Raw genomic sequence first — 17675 nt, 5'->3', positions numbered from 1 at the left:
ATCGTTTATCAACCTCGGAAGGATGAGAGGCTGGGTTGAGCCTGCCAGGATTCAACTACGAGGTTTGAAGAGGGTCTGCAGTCAGGGGCATTTTGACAACTGAGCTATCTCACCAGGTTGAAACACATGAAAAAGTGCGTCATAGTGAGTGTGTATCTTGTCAATGAATATTCTCAATAATTATAAGCCTAAATGTCCCATTTCCTACGGGACAGTAAAAAATTTTTTGCCCTATTCTACCGAGCTGCCCCACTGTCCATCTTTTGTGGGCAGTGGGGATCATGGGCCGATTGGAGAAACCCTCTGCTCTCCCTGATCAGCACACTGAGCTGTGAAATTGGTCAAAGTCTGTGCTGTACCAGCTGTACTCAATCATAGTTCCCACCTGGCCACCTCACTACATAGTAATCCTTGTCCATTGGTAGCCACCTGGTGAAAACCTGAAACTGAGGACATTGTAACGAATTTGGAAGAACTGGTTTAAAAGTAAGACTAGTGTACCTCAGTTGAGTGCTATTTACAGCCATAATGCCTCTCTTTCCTAAATTTAAAAACTTTCGTTCTCTTTCAGCCTCTCTGAAAGGTAATAATAATAAAAAATAAAGAATTGCTGCCTTGCCACATTAGAAAACAAGTTTCGCTCTTCAGCCATCTGACATGTTGGTATTGTTGGGAGGTATGTGGACGTCATTCACCGTACTGATATTCAAAGGTCAAAGCAATAGTGCTTAAATGTGGTATATATGGCAAGTTCAACTTTATTTAACACAAAGGCACGCATTTGTCATCCATACTGTTCCTTTTGAAGTTGTATACTATGTCAGTTGTAGGCATGTTTATTTGTATCATTTGTATATAATTATCATACAGAAAAAGCAGCCTCTATACGCCATGCCTTTTATAAATATATATATATATATATATATATATATATATAATACACATAACATGCTAATTGTACTAGTTCTGTTCTGTTCTGTACTAGTAACTAAAATTGTGAAAGTGCCTTATTCTTACAAACGCTAATTGGGATGAATCAATTGCTTCCAGATGGGATTACAAAAATGTTTTAAAATAAAATACAGAAATGTCAAATAGATCAGATTCTCTCCAAAAAATTACACAAATGGGAATTTGACCAAAGCAGCTGAACACCTATTAAAAGTCATATTTTATTGTACGGTTATATGACATGACCTGCGCTTTTTGCTTACTATCTTCTGATGTCATACAATAGATCATAAGATTACACAAAATAAATATAAATAATATACTGTTTTATAATAATAGTAGTAATCTTTAAAAATGAAGCATTCTGCAATCTGTCACAAAATCATTTACATCAAGAGACGAAACAAATCATCTGTAAATTGGAGTTTATCTATAAAGAATAACGCTGGTGCGAAAAAGTAAATGTGGCACAGCCACTATGAAAATCAATGGGATATTTCTGTCGATTACTCCACTTTTGCCATTTTGCAACAGAATTGCTTTTTATACATAACCCGATTGTTTTTATACACTAGATACAATTACATTTATAATATTACATTAAAATACCATACCCTGTAACATTTACAGGTGTCAAAACAGGACACCTGGATGGGGGTGTGATTAGAGGCAGATTGGGGCAGGGTTAGGGACTGGTCTGGGGACAGGAAAGTGTCCGGCATTACGGCATTGAGGCGCATTGAAGCAGAACACTAGAATATGTCATAGAGATGGGCTTCCCTGAAGCTAAGAACCGTGAGACCATGTGGGAACTACAAAATCAGAGATCTCGATTGATTTCACAGATCATTGCACTGGTCATAAGAGATCCCACTCCTGGGGATTGTTGCACAAAGCACCACAAAAAGTGGAGATTCACTATAAAGATTATGTCTCCTAAATGTTAAATTGGCAAGAGAGATGATTTTGTTTTTAGGTAATGTGGTTGGAGTCAGAGGCAAAGAGAAGGGGTTTTGAACTGAGACTTTTGGCCAACCAAGTCTTTTATCGATGTTTATGGAAATAATAATGCATCATATTTACATAATTTAATTTGTAAACCAATTTGCTATTTTGATATGCCATATTGTAATGGTTAGAGACATAAAACACTGATACGTTCATTGACGTCTATCGGACTGCTACAGAGCACTTGCAGGAAGTGTACCCAGGTATGCTTCCTGCTGACACTTCCTGGTTTCAGAAGAGGCACAAAAACAATTTGGTGGACTAGACTGTCTCCTTTGGGTTAGATGTTGATGTACATTGATCTCACCTGTATGGAAATATTATTAATGCAGATGATGCAGGTCTAGAGGTTCCTTACTTGTGGTGATATCTTTAATTTGTAAACCTTTCACATTTGATGCTTTCATACTAGTCTGTTATGAGTACTCAGCCTGCTGAATGCAATTTAAAAAAACTTGTTAAAAAGGGGTGAAAAAAAGGGGGGGCATTAAAACAAATAAGAAGAAATGCTTCACGGTTCGCCCCATCCCTTCTGCTCAAGAGACAAGGCCTTTAAACTGTTTTGTTTCCAGACTAATCATTAAATAGTGAAAAATCACCTTTAACTACTAAAAAAACTACTCTTGATTATAAATAATAGCCATGGATTGGAAGCTAGAAGCAAGCAAGATCTCAGCCCTCAATCCAATTTATTCGGCAGCAATCCACATTCCATTTGTCTAGACTAAATATAGCACAGTTTACACAAGAAATCAATAGTACTTGCTGAGAGCAGAGCAAAGGAATGAATATTTCATCAAACGGAGAGAGGCAGAGGCAGAGGGGGGAATGATAGCAATCACTAAACTGACAGCTAAGTGTAGGCCGACTATGGCCTCCAGATGAGTCACTGAAACCTGGACAATGGTTCACTCCCTGGAAGCCACAATCACACTGAATGCTTCTTTCTATTTTTAACAGTAATTGTGTTGCGGGTGACAAAGTCTTATCATTTTAAAGAGACAAATAGATTTTTCTTACATCTACTATGACAGGATAATAAGCTTGCCAAAGAGCAATAATGGTAACTCAATACTGGCTTCTGCTGCCTGAATGTATCTTTTGTATTTATACACTGCGTCACGCAGCCAAATCGCAAACAAAGAGCCGCTGCTTTTCAAACACAACCTAATTACAATAATTGCAGTAATAACACAACAACCTTTGCATTAGTTATGCGAAAACCAACATCTGCATGCGTGTGAATGGCCAGATACTTAACCTTTGTCAGTTTTATGTTTTTTTCCTCTCTCGATACAAAGAGCTATTATGTATACAGTGTGCTTCGCTTTAATGAGCTGCTGTCATTTTTGCACATGCCAGTGCAAGCTACCCCACTGATGGATATTCAATGCAAAGTACAAATGGATCATGTTTTTATGATAATTATTGGCAACATGCGGCGCATGCTGCATAGGATAGTTTTGAGTATCTGCCAAGACATCCATTGTTATCACGTACCACGCAACATTTCAAATGGATAAAAGGGGCCATGGATACATGAGTGACCAGGGCAGCGCTTTACTACGACTTTGGGACCTAGTGATGTTATATGACTTAAAAAATATATATATGACTATATGAAAAAGCCATCAGGTGGAGATACACAATCTATTAACCCGTTACATAGGGAAGAGTACCTGGCAAGAACGTACACAAGGACCCAAATACACAGGAGGAAGAAGTGCTGCTCCTCCTCTGATGAGCCAGACTTATCCTTTTCACACTCGCCTAACTATTCTGGATGCTATCTAGGGCAGTGTACATTTAAGAGAGGTATTTCATAACATCATGTTGTAGCAATATTTTTTTTAATGAAATAATCAGTCAAAATCGTCAAATCTACATGCATATTATATCCCATGAAATAAATAAATCAAAAGTAATTTCCCTAAAAAATGTGATTATGCCATCCTGTTATAGTACTAACATCAATACAATGTAATATTAATAAGATGTCATTAGCACTGAATTCTGAAATATAAATTGAACAATATAGCATATCATATTGTTCCGTTGGTATAATGCCAATAAAAATTTCCGGCACATCACCCAAACATTTAGCATATTAAAAAATCCCTCCTTAAAAGTACAGGGTATGGCTTAAAGACATTTCGGGAAATCTAACGTAATTTCATCTCTTCATTTTTCATGTCACAAACTCTATTCACCCAGCGTGGGTAGAACATTCGCGCTCTTAAACTCTATTGTACTGTACTTCATCTGAGTTTAAGGATATAGCTTTCTAACAAAAGAAAAATGACCAGGTTTATTTTTTTTATTATATGTTATCATTTAAAGTATGGGGGCAGCAATAATAAAATTGTAAATGCAAATGTTTTGGTCCCAATAAAGACTATACATTTTTGTATAGTAACACCAAAGTTGGAATATCACACAGAAACAAATAGATCCACAAGCATGAAAATAATATATAACTAAGTAACTTCACTATTCCTGTAGCAGAGAAAAAAGGAGGTATGTTGGTGGTCTTGACTGCAGATGGGTACAGTGGATCTATGGATCCTTTAGCAGAAACATGGTTACTGGGTAAATGCTAGTACTCAACAGTCTTGTGTCTGAAACATAGTTAAAATAAAACCGTAACGACATACAACTGTCTCAATTTGTTTGAGGCAGACCCATCTTTATGTCTTGCTGGGCAGCTAATCCAACCAATATACCAGTCCAGCTGGTGCGCATGCTCAATGCCTGTCTAGCAGTGAGGAGGGCTTTGTGCATCCTTATTGTAGACAGGAGAGCATAATGTGGGTAGAAATTGAAATAATTTGTGATGTCACAACAAAGGATTTCGTAAGTATCCACATATGGTCATTGTTGTCTAGGTCAAGGCTTGTGGACATTGGTTCCTGTGAGGTACTTACTAAAAAGTCTTTCACGAAGCCTGATACTGTTTACCCCCTACTTCTTCTCCAGCCATCAACATCACCACCACAGTCTGACAGTTTGGGAAAGAATGCATTATGTTATGTGTTGCAATGTAAAGACTACCTAACTCCTACGAGGTCATGTCTGGAATACAGTGGTCATGTGCTCTGCTACAGACTATATCTAATTTTTTTTTTTATCTCTGAAACTTTTTCTTGCACTTAATGCATTTAATTGGACTTAACATGTCTGTTAATTACTCCACTACTCATCTGATAAAACTGACACTAATACCGCAGTTTAAACAGGACTTTATTCATAGCTCTTCTTTTATTAACCAACGAAAGCTCATCAATCAACAGCTAATTCACAAATGCTAGTGTCTCAAACTGCATTCATTATTATAACTACAATGGTGAGCACATTGGGAACTTATTGCCGACTGTCACTTATCATGTCACGAAACCGGAGACCTGCTGTTTATTTATAAAATAGATGCTATAACATGTAATGGGATTGCATGTATCTCAAGGTCTGCAATTTAAACAGCAAGAAATAGGATTCCTAAAATGAGAACGCACCTGATATATTTATCTTCCAAAAAAGAAAATGAGGTCAGCCTATAGAATGCAGTTTTAGCCACAATGTGACAGACAATGACATTTTATTTAGGGCATGAAAAGAAAATAATTATCTTTTAAAAACAAATAAAAAGAGGGTTTTTTGCATAGATTTAGTTACCCATTAAATATTTATTTTAATTATATGTGTGATAAAAGTTACTTTACAATTATTACATTCTGTAACATATTCAGTAAGGTAGTTTAGCATTGAAGAAAAGTGGGTCTTATTTCAATTTGATCCAATAAATTTCCTTATCTGCAGACCTGGAGGCGGCCATTGTTGTCAAACATCTTATATTTTGTTAGACTTTCTTTGCTCAAACACAACAATGTGTAGATGCTTTATGGCGATGAAGTCTTGTTAATCTTTTCACGTTACAATTATAGAGCATCAGCTGATGCTATTACAAAATAGGAGAACGCAAAGTTACAATGTAATGCACAAAATGCATGTTAAGGCATACTAGTACAGGAGCTCTTGTAAGCTTACAGTAACAAGAACCTAATAAAATCCTTTCCCACATAGACCTTTATTAGTTAGGGGGTCTGTCTCTGCAAGTAAGACTGAGACATTCTATAATTTGCCACAAGGCTGTATGTGTAGGAGTCAAGATGTTTGTCTTGTAGATTGGGTTGACATAACAGAACTAGAACACATACATGGGACAAATATGAAGCTGTTTAAAAACATAATATTATGTGAACAACAGAAGTCTTGACATTAAAAACAAATCTTTGGTATATGATAATAGTGATAAGAATAAAAACTGGTTCTTCCGTGAAACAAATTGTATCTTTTATGTATACGTGTAAGTGTTGACTAGAGAAACTCAGCAATAATTGTATCGCCTACACTGTTTAGTGGGCATCCTGCAGGTTAATGAAACTAATTTGCTAGTATCTGCTAGCATTTCTTGATTAATCTTCACGGTGGACCAAAAGAGCCTTCATTCTCTCTTAGCGGTTTTCTAGATGCAATCAAAATGCACCAAACCACTACATCATCACACAAACTATGGTTCCTTTTAAATTACTGTGGTTCAAATGCTCTACCAATAAAGAACATCAGGGAATTAAACCACCATCTCCAAAGTACAAAGGTATCGGCCCACAATACGGCAGCAGCTAAGTACAATGATTAATGCTTTTATATACCTGTAATTTTAGCACAGTGTGTTCTTAATGGTTTGGCTGTGAATTACAAGTCAAGAGCTTTTCTGACTATTTTCAGTTTTTCAGGCATAAGCATTTTCCGTTGACTCGTCTGCTGGAAGACTGCTCCTTTTCTCACTGAAACCACTAGATTTATTTTCCGCATAGTTTGAAATTGAAGTGGTATGATCTCTGTGGCTGGGCACTGTAGGAAATTCTCTTTTTTTTTCTTCCAAATGTCTGCCCCCTCCGTAATCTTCTGATTGTTATCACTGCGATAAAGGGATGAACAATTAAGGAGACATTTCCAGTGAGGTGATGTAATTAACCTGTGTTTTTAAACACGCGTCTTAATGATTTTGTTTAATATGTGTATGTAAAGCACTGTGTACAATAAATAGCATACTTTTTTATTTTATAGTTGGTACATGCATCACTAATACCTGTTCTAGAACCCTCTGCTATGGTGTACGAGTGACCTAGAGACATAGCAGAGGGTTCTAGAACAGGTATTAGTGATGCATGTACCAACTAGGGAGATGATCTAGAAACACATTTCAATAGCGTTGACATTACTGTGCTTGACCAGCAGTCTCCTTATCCATGTATTTTTCTCTGGGCAGGGAATGGTGTTTGATCACACCTACTAATTGTCCACTTTGCTCCCACCCGGCTACCCACTTAAGACTACCTGAGGCTGGCCCTGCCGCTATGTGTGGCTAGCCCCACTCCAATGCGAAGCCATTGCCCCAGAAGGAGTGCTCCGGTTAGCCTATCCTGGGAAGTTCTCAGGTATGGACATGTGTTTGAAACACGTCCTGAATTAGATGACGGAAATGTTGGGGCTATGTATGCAGAAATATACTAAGCTATTATGTGTACTATATGTGTATATGTGGTTTGTTTCTTTAAGTATAAGAATTACCTGTTGAAATCAAATATTTTCACGTTAATTATTTATTCTTTTTTTGTTCAATACCCAAAGGGATTTTAGCCGAACCCACTGTAAGTGGATTTCTGTATTCTTGGAATTTTTTTTTTTTGCAATAAACGTAACTGCAGGCTTATAAACAGAACTGAAAGCCAAATCTAGAAAGGAATCAAGTTTTAGTGCTTCGGTAAAACAGTCAAGACAATTGAGTGCAGCATTTGGATTTTGTCCTGGTACCCAGGCTTATAGGAAAGGATTAGTAAGGCTCAAAGTGAACCAGCAAGGGAGAGCTTGTAACAGGTTAAATCCCCAAAGGTTAAGCTTTGGATACTTTTCAAAATGTTTAAGGTGAGTTATTTTTCTAGAATTATGAAAAGGTCCCTATTTTTAGTATAATTACTCAACAACATATTTATGTTTAACATAAATGGTGCTATTAAAAATCTGATTTACACACTTTTCTTTTTCTTATTAGTATCAGTTTAAAATGTATTATGCTTATTTAACAATTCTAGATTTTGCATAATATATTTTCTAAACTTCTGTATATTAGCCACTTCTGTGTGTTTTAGCTCTATTATCTTAGACCATGCAACTGGTAAATAATAGAATGACTCAGTCTTAGTGTTCAGACACTCTGACTTATGAAGTTTATGGAGAAAATAATTTCAAGCCGGCCTTCTTTTAGCACTGGCATAGTCATCTTAGTGTGATGTTTGAGTAGATAAAGTCACCCAAACATCACATTACCTATGATGGTAGCCTCTGCTTCTGCAGATGAAAAACAATGGAACAATAAAATAAAACCAAGTTTTCTACATTTCTCCCGTACACTGCATTGTATTTAATGCTCAGGAAGCTCAGAAAGTCTTGCCCCAACAGCAGACCTCACAGGCAGCACAAATTATGATAGCAGCGGAGCAGCTGAGGCTACTACAAATAAAGTACGTTTACTAAATGATGAGGTCCCTAGTTAGTTGCCTCATGTGCTCCTGGGTAATCTAGCCCTAGATGCCATCCCAAATGCCAACCCACATCCCCTACCAAAAGCCTTGCCTTACGCATGTGTAAAGAAAGTATAAAGAATTAATAAGTCAATAAAAAGTGTTATACCCATACAGAAGAAAAAAGTACAATGGAGCACGAAAAGCAAAGTTAAAAGGTGACATACAGCCCAGCCTATAGCTGGCAATTTACAGTGAATCCATCACCTGCTAGCCAAAAGGCCATGCCAATGAGGAAAACTTTTGCAAGGAATGGCTGCACTTATCATCTTAGGTCTCATAGTAATTAGGGTATATTATATACATTATGTTTATTTAGCACGAATGCAATAAGTATTTCTATTATATTATGAATGAAATACGTGTGCTGGTATAGGAAAAAACAGTATAGAAAAAAAACTATATTTCAAAATTTAAAATTCCCCGTCAAACTTTGCCACGATAAGGAAAGCTATGTCTTGATCCTTCAAACTGTGGCCAACATGTAATCCCTGAGGTTTAGTATCACTTGGGTTCTGGCTTGCCTATCATGAAACTGCTACCAGTTGAGTAGGTAAAGCTGTGTTCCATGATCATATCTGTATATCCAATAAATTATTTTATGATTTTACTGGTTTATGATTAAATCTGGTGGAAAAATACATTTTTTATAAATGATTCTGTAGTAGCTATCTACTGTTATTTCATGCATGGAGAGATAATAGTAGTCTCCCAAGTGATGAGGACATGTTACTTTGTGGCTTTAATAAGAACGTGCTTTAAGTCATCTGCTTTGTGTGCAGTGAGGATTATAATTTATCTTGGCTATTTTAAGTCCCAGTAATGGCTAAAGCAGGAAACTGAATTTTATTCTGAGCTTTAGACATGTCAACACTGCAAAATAGAACTTCAGTTTTATAGGCTATCTTCTTACATAAGGCCAATCATTTGGTATTAGACGCAGGTTCCCAGCATGAAACACCCAACTGGCTATTATCAAGCGACTCTATACATGTGTAATAAGAGGCTGTACACAGTTTTATACAGTATTCTTATAAACCAGAACATTTTTGTCTCTGTTATCTATTTACTGATGTGATTGTGACAAAAGAAAGAAAATATAAAAGGCTGCATTGTAACATTATGTTGATGCAGGATGACAAATGTGTTATATTATACATATTGTGGCAAACCACTTATGATACACATCCAACTAGCTACTTCTGAGACTTAAATAAGTTAATAAATAGTGATATTTGTGAGGTGGCCAGTAGATGGTAAAGGGGACTGCACACATTTTTCTCTTGGACATAAATCACTTCTGAATAACAGAAACTTGCAAGTCTTGAAAGAGTGAGAGCTCTCAGCAAATCTACTATTTAGCCGACCATCTCCTGCCTTCTACCGATTGTCATGAGTTCCATCGCCATTGTTTACTAAGGGGGCACGGCTCAGGAGAAGAACCCAGCTAAAAGCCACTAGACCACTTTGATTGATGTCAACCAGAACGTTCTGCCACTTGAGGCAGATCCAAATGTCTTTCCTGTCTTTCCATCCTCAGAAGGGCCAGGCAGGTCCTTCAAAACCATTAGTTGATATGCCTGAGCTTAAAATCAGCCATTAGTCAGATAACTTCCCAATTTATGTATTGTTAACTTTAGAGTTCTTGCTAATTTTTACCCTCTCCTTACTGTAATATCTCTATGGAATCTGCCGGTGCTCTATTAATAAATGTTGTGTAATATAATAGTGCATTGTGTCTCAATGCAGAATTATGATGTTTTGTTTCTTTTGTTTTGTATTTTATTTGGCTGAATATTACATGTAGATTTAATGTGTACTTAGCAACAAAAATATATCCACCTGTTTTAGAAAAAAAGGATTCACATAATGGAATATGAAATTACCTGCATAAATAATAACACTTTCAAAGAAACTACAATATAAATACAATACAAACTAATGTCATTGGTTGGAGGATTTGATCTTGCATCACATAATGAACTTCAAAAAGCCTAAAAACCCTTGTTTTGTTACATTAAAACATTTTGGGTTAAGATCTTAAGTTTTTCATCCAGTTTTATTTGGAGTTGTTGATGGATAGAATCATGATTGGGAGAGTGATTGAGATCTTTCTAAATGTTACCCCTCATTAGCTTACCACAAATAATCCACATGGTGACTAGGAATGGGTTTTGATGTCAGTCCTCATGGAATCCTTAACATGTCAAACAAATATTTTCTAAAATGTGCCATCGGTATTCAAGTAGGGATTTCAGCTTTGAATTACTACCAACTGGCAGGCTGAAGTGACATCAAATTACTTAAGAAAACACACTTGTCAACTCCAGATGCTGATGCTAAGAATCTGCCCACTTAGAGACCCAATTACACTTAGCATAGCTAGCCATGTCTTTGAAAGAATAATAATAATAATAATAATAATATCTATATTTCCATTAGCTGATGATTATCTCTCCTCTTACATAGAAATGACATCTATAATACACCTGCCTGTAAGTTGAATTTTGTCTTTTATATTGTTTATATGTTCTCTTTCTTTTCCCATGAATTTAGTTCAGAAACCACCAGTTCTTCAGTACCATCAGTAAGGCACTCTTCCTGAAGGCGGATATTTCATAGGTGAAAATGGATATGTCACATTTGTGACATACACACCGATTAAGTCATAAGTACTCAGGTAAGAACATGCTAGAAACATACAATAAACATACAAGGAAAAAAAACATGTTTGTGGGCCACTTTCCGCATTTAACCCAATAAAAAAAACGAAATCCCAGAAACCCATTAAGTAACCAATTATCACAACATGGTTCTGACCACAGCATTAGTCAACTAAGGGACAGGGAATGTTGGAAGCTAATGTTATCTCATACCACAAAACAGATTGTAGGTATCTGGGCATTAGGTTTGAATGGATGTACCAATTCACCACAATAGCTGATGTAATCATGCATTGTTTAAATGATTCTTAATATTACAGAATAAAACTGTTTGGGTGAAGATAAACAACCACTGGAGTTCTATAACAAACCCAGTGAGGCAATATCTGTGTGGAACTTTGAATTTAAACCAAACCTGGTTCTTTCTGTATAGTTTTTTTGCTGTGCATATTTGAAGGTTCTGACCAAACGGTAGGGTTAAGCAGCCCCACCTGCCACACGGAGAAGGCTTTTAATAGCTTTTCAATGGGTTAAAAGGCAATGCAATCCCACTGATTCAGCTCCTTGGTAAGAAATACAGTGGATATAAAAAGTATACAGACTCCTGTTAAAATGCTTGGTTCTTGTGATTTTAAAGAATGAGACAAAGATATATCATGTCGGAATTTTTTCCACCTTTAATGTGACCTATAACGTGAACAATTCAATTGCAAAACAAGCTGAAATCTGGGGGGGGGGGTTAAAACAAACTCACAATAACCTGGTTGCAAAAGTGTGCACACCCTTAAACTAATACTTTGTTGAAGTACTTTTTGATCTTATTACAGCAATCAGTCTTTTTGGGTAGGAGTCTATTAGCATGGCACAACTTGACATGGCAATATATGCCCACTACTCTTTGCAAAAGCACTCCAAATCTGTCAGATTGCAAGGACGTCTCCTGTGCACAGCTCTCTTCAGATCACCACAGATGTAACGTTGGATTCAGTTCTGGGCTTCTGGTGAAGTCATGCTTTTGTGGATTTGGATGTCTGCTTTGGGTCGTTGTCGTGCTAAAAGGTGAACATCATCTTTAGCTTCCTAACGGACGCCTGAAGGTCTTGTGCCATAATTCCCTCCACCCTGACTAAGGCCCCGGTTCCAGCTGAACAAAAACCGCCCCAAAGCATGATGCTGCCACCACTATGCTTCACTGTGTATGATGTTCTTTGGGTGATGTGCAGTCTTTTTTTTATCCCGTCTTGAATTATGGCCAAAAAGTTTAACCTTGGTTTCATCAGACCATAACACCTTTTCCTACGTGCTTTTGGGGGACTTGATGTTTGTTTTTGCAAACTTCAGAAGGGCTTGGATGTTTTTCTTTGTAAGAAAAGGCTTCCCTCTTGCCACCCATAGCCCATCCATATGAAGAATACGGGAGATTGTCGTCACATGTAGCACACAGCCAGTACTTGCCAGAAATTCCTGCAGTTCCTTTAATGTTGCAGTAGGCCTCTTGTAAGCCTCCCTGACGAGTTTTCTTCTCGTCTTTTCATTAATTTTGGAGGGACGTCCAGTTCTTGTACCCTTGTACCCTTTTGTACCCTTCTTCTGACTGATATCTTTCAACAATGAGATCCCTCTGATGCTTTGGAAGCTCTCTGCGGACCATGGCTTCTGCTCTGAGTTGCAACTAAGCAAACATCAGGTAAATCCTACTAGAACAGCTGAACTAAATAATGGCAGGTGTGTAATGACTTCTATTTAACATAAGTTTGAATGTGATTGGTTAATTCTAAACACAGCCCCAGTTAGAAGAGGGTGTGCAGACTTATGCAACCAGGTTATTGTGAGTTGTTTCATCCCCCCCCCTCAATGATTGTTTTGGAATTGAATTGTTCACATTATAAGTCATATTAAAGGTGGAAACAGTTCTGACATGATTTATCTTTGTCTCATTCTTTAAAAATCACAAGAACCTGGCATTTTAACAGGGGTGTGTAGACTTTTGATATCCACTGTATATTTATATATATATATATATATATATATATATATATATATATATATATATATATATATATATACACACAGACCGTATGGTGGGAAACACCTGACAGATGGTGCAAGGCAGAAGTAGGTGGGAAGAGGGGAGTAAACCTGTCAGTTAATAGGAATCCCTCAAGAAGTGGGCTTTAAGAGATTTTTAAGTATAGGAGACAAGGGAAGAATCTGAAAAGCCAGGGTATGCTGTTCTATACGGTAAGGCCAGCTCTTCAGAGGTCTTATATAGGAGCTCGGGAAGTCAGGTAAAGATCATCAAATGAGTGGAGCGACCAGGCAGTTGTGCTCTTTGGATTCAATGTACCAAACTTATATAGTTTAGCTAAACTTAGTTATTGATTCACTGAACAATAATGTTTCCAGAAAAGATACATAATACTCTGGTTTCACCTAATTCATGGTAATAACTGTTCCAGGAATAATAACTGTTATTATTATTATTATTATTATTATTATCTGATTTATGCTAACAAAATAAGATCTGGAGCAGCCAATATGCTGCACAATATGTAGTAGTACACCATATGCTACTTGGTATGCATTTTTGTAAGCTGATTAATAATATTATATATATATATATATATATATATATATACACACACATACACCATATATATAGGTTTGTTTTATATTGGACAATAGTAGTGCTTAATTTGGGTTTTTATGTTATGACATGACAACACAACAATTTCTACTTAAAATAGAAGTAGCTTGGCACCTTCCACTGAATACCTTGCAATTATCTCCCCCCTTCTTACTTCCAGAAAGATATAATGGTAAAACGATAAATTCAAAACATAAAGTAAAAATATTTTAGTAGCCGCACTGAAATTTCTCCTTAATCGTAAGTGATAAGAAAACGTTGGGGGCACCTGGTGGAGGCACATTAGTTTCCATGTAAATTCACCTAGTCGCTATTTATAACAAGCTTAATTTAATCATCAAGGCTAATATGTAGGTCCTTATTATAAATCAGGATGACTATTCCATGTGTTAAGCCTCAATGGCATTAAGGGCTTTAACAGGAGAAAACAATTTAATCAGCTTAACCCATAACGTAAAGTTAGTACTATTAAGGATGGGACCTCAACAGTTTTCACTTCACCTTGAATCAGATGGGTCAGAGACTCTAATTCATCACCGTTCTAATTATAGTGCCGTACTGAGTTAATCTGGCTGTTTTTACATGTTCGTGGCCAGGGACAGCTATCGAAGTCATCACGGACGTAGAAAGGTGTCACATGTGGGACAAACTGGAATACAAGGGGCGATATGGAGGCTTGTAGCACAAGGATCCGGTTGTAATTCAATAATGATAAGATATATATTCAGTAGATGTGTGTGTTCATACAATCCTTAAAAAATACTGATAGTGTATAATCTGATTATTACATCTAACTGTAAATAATTCTAAGAAAAGTAACCAGGGATGGCCAAATCTATGGCAAATCAATGCAGTATAGCAAACTCAAAAACATGACAACCAGGGCAAATAAATGTATATCACTGCCATAAATTAGTCCATTACTGTGCGGTGGCCACACCATACAGTACAATATGCACACTTTTGTTGACCCTGCATATCAATGTACATTAATATCTTTTAGATTGTAAGTTCATTTGAGCAGGGCCCTCCTCACTTTTGTTTCTGTAAGTCAAATTGTTAGGTTATATACTGCTTGTAATGTCTTGTCTACCCATTGTAAAGTGCTATGGAATATGATGGCGCTATATAGAACAATAAATAAAAATAATAATAATAACAAGGTTGTGCTATCACAAAAAGAGACGAAAGATCACCCAAAATATTAGTAAACAGGCTGTCCGGTGAACTATTTCTGTCTACGTGATCTCCACGCGCTACAAACAGATTATTATCCATCTAAAAATAGAATCTAGTTGTCCGCTCCCGTTAATGTCAACCAAGTATGTGTATCTTATGTGACATGGTGCATCACTTAGGCTTTGAAGAGGAGTCAGAGGTGCCCCGAAGCTGCCTTTACACCCAGAGTCTCTGCTATCTCTTGTATACATGAAATAAACGACTCTGACCCTTAACTTCATCTTATCAGATTTTTTTTCTTTTTTTGGCACCGGGAAGACATTTGTGGTTTTCTTTAAAAATGCCACAAATAAACCAATTATAACAGAATGGCTGCTTACTATAAATAATGATTCCGGTGTAGTTATATTAGGAGGTAACTCAGATGGCATGATAATACCTAAGAGTCTAATCTTAGACATGCCATGGCATGAGATGAAAATAATTGTCTAAGAATAGCTGCCCCCTGAGAGCCAACAGGCTAAAGATATTCAAGGATTTAAGCAGCTTGCATTTGAATTTATTTAAGAATAATCTTTAACTAGTCTTCCCCAAGAAGCATTTGTCATTTTCTATTTCATGATTAGTATTGATTTGTTACATCCAGGTTCCCCGTCTGGGCAGGAGTGTTTACAAATGTCACAATGTAACCACGGCGTAACATGCTGTTCAGATCTAAGAGTTCATGTATTACCCTAACCCTTTAAATATTCATGTATTTTAACCACTTACGGTACAAGGTTCATCAATTAATATTTTACTCAAGTATGGAAGTATAGATTATTTACTTTGCAGCAAGGGTTAATATTTAAATAGGCTGTCAAATTAAAAAAAAAAACAGAATGTTTGTATTATTTAAGTTATTATTTACTAGTATGTGTATTGTTAAGAACATAAAAACGCAAAAAAGACATTATCACGCTGGCTACATAAACACATTGCTAAAAATAAATCAATGTGTCAATCATTGGGTTAAACAACAAAGAAAATGCTCATTTGTACAGTATCTTGAAAATAAATAGCAGATGCCTGCATTTCTCCATTACTTTGGTCACTTGCTGCTCTCTATCAGTTCTTCTCACTAGTCCTTTACCCTGTTATATCAGACTCTCCCTAACATATTTTAACTTTAACTTCCTAATACCTGCAAGAAAAAAAGGTGCCTTCCAAAAAATCTAGATTGTAAGCTTGCAAGCCGGGCTCTATCCCCCTAATGTATCGTTTTGTCTTAGTCTGTCAATTCTCGTCTTGTCATCCCCCTTGAATATATGTATTGTTTTAAGCGCTGCGTAAATTCTTGGCGCTATATAAATAAAAAATAATAATCATCATATGGCTCAACCACGCAAATACTATTCTCTCTATAAATTTCCATTCTCTCTGTACGGCAACATTTTATAATTGAACATTTAGAAGTTAAGGGAAATTATTTTCCAGCCGGTTTCATTAATGTAATTTGTATACTATAGTTTAGCGCTGCATGGTACTGTAGAGCAGAGTATAGTATATAACATATTAACCAGGTTAAGTATCCCCTCATAATCATGTATAATATATATTATAAATATGAGGTATCCATGAACTGAACATATAGGGTGCCCTTTAATCTTTATGATATTACAATGGTAAGGTAAGTGTGGGTTTGAAAACTGTGCTGGACATTATTCACAATCCAGTCTTAACATTTTACAACATGGGGTGTTGATTTCCAGTCCATGAGGGTCACAGACCCCCGCCCCACACCCCTGGATTTCCAAGGCAATAATCAGCAAAATAAACATTATTAACTGCTTGATTGCATGTTATTCAGTGGAATCTTAAAGATCTCTCAAGATTAGGCGGACTGAGTTTAACACTCCTGAATTGCAGATTGCTCAAAAATCACATTCATATAAAGCACTGGACAATGAATGTGGTGGATAGGACTTCCCATAGGATATTGGATAGAACATTCTGTGTATGGCGGCTGGTGAAACAGTAGCGACATACCTTGTGTGCAACAGATGACTGAGTGCAAATTCAAGGCAATGCCAGAAGTGGTCTCTCCCTGCCTACGGAATGAATATGATCCCTTTATTACACAGGGATCAGTGTTCCTCGTAAACATATAGTAGATCTGGACAATAGCACACAGTCCTGTTCCCAAATGCTTTAATCTATCTGGCAGACAATGTAAATTCTAACAAGCACAGCGGAATTGCACGTATCCAGCGCCAAGAGAATGATGGGGTTTGAATTTTTGGGTAATGAGTGGATCAACTTTAATGCTGGAGAAGACAGTTCCACCAGGACCACAGTGTGTGAGAGGAAGCAGACTGAACAGGCAGGATTATCTGTAAAATATTCTAATACATTTTCTAACCTCAATTAAGAAATGGACCATATATAATTATTAGTATAGGCAATAGTCAAAGATATGTAATTATTAGGCATAAATAAATGATAATTAAGATATATTAATATGTTTCAAGGTTTCCTTGACCTTAAATATAGAATGAAGGATTTGCTGAACAGGCAGTCTATAGATAGGATAGTAGCTTGCTAATGCAT

The 17675-nt window shown here is 36.6% G+C and overlaps 1 protein-coding gene across 5 annotated transcripts in view; it reads right to left on the bottom strand.

Moving 5' to 3' along the window:
• The window catches only part of HDAC9 (histone deacetylase 9), a 212562-nt gene that overhangs the window by 73992 nt on the left and 120895 nt on the right, over positions 1–17675 (bottom strand). The gene's annotated exons all lie outside the window — the stretch shown is intronic.

This window comes from Spea bombifrons, chromosome 5 (genome assembly GCF_027358695.1).
Source record: "Spea bombifrons isolate aSpeBom1 chromosome 5, aSpeBom1.2.pri, whole genome shotgun sequence".
Classification (NCBI taxonomy): domain Eukaryota; kingdom Metazoa; phylum Chordata; class Amphibia; order Anura; family Pelobatidae; genus Spea; species Spea bombifrons.
Note: the sequence above shows the minus strand (reverse complement) of the source record. Positions and strands in the feature narration are given on the sequence as shown.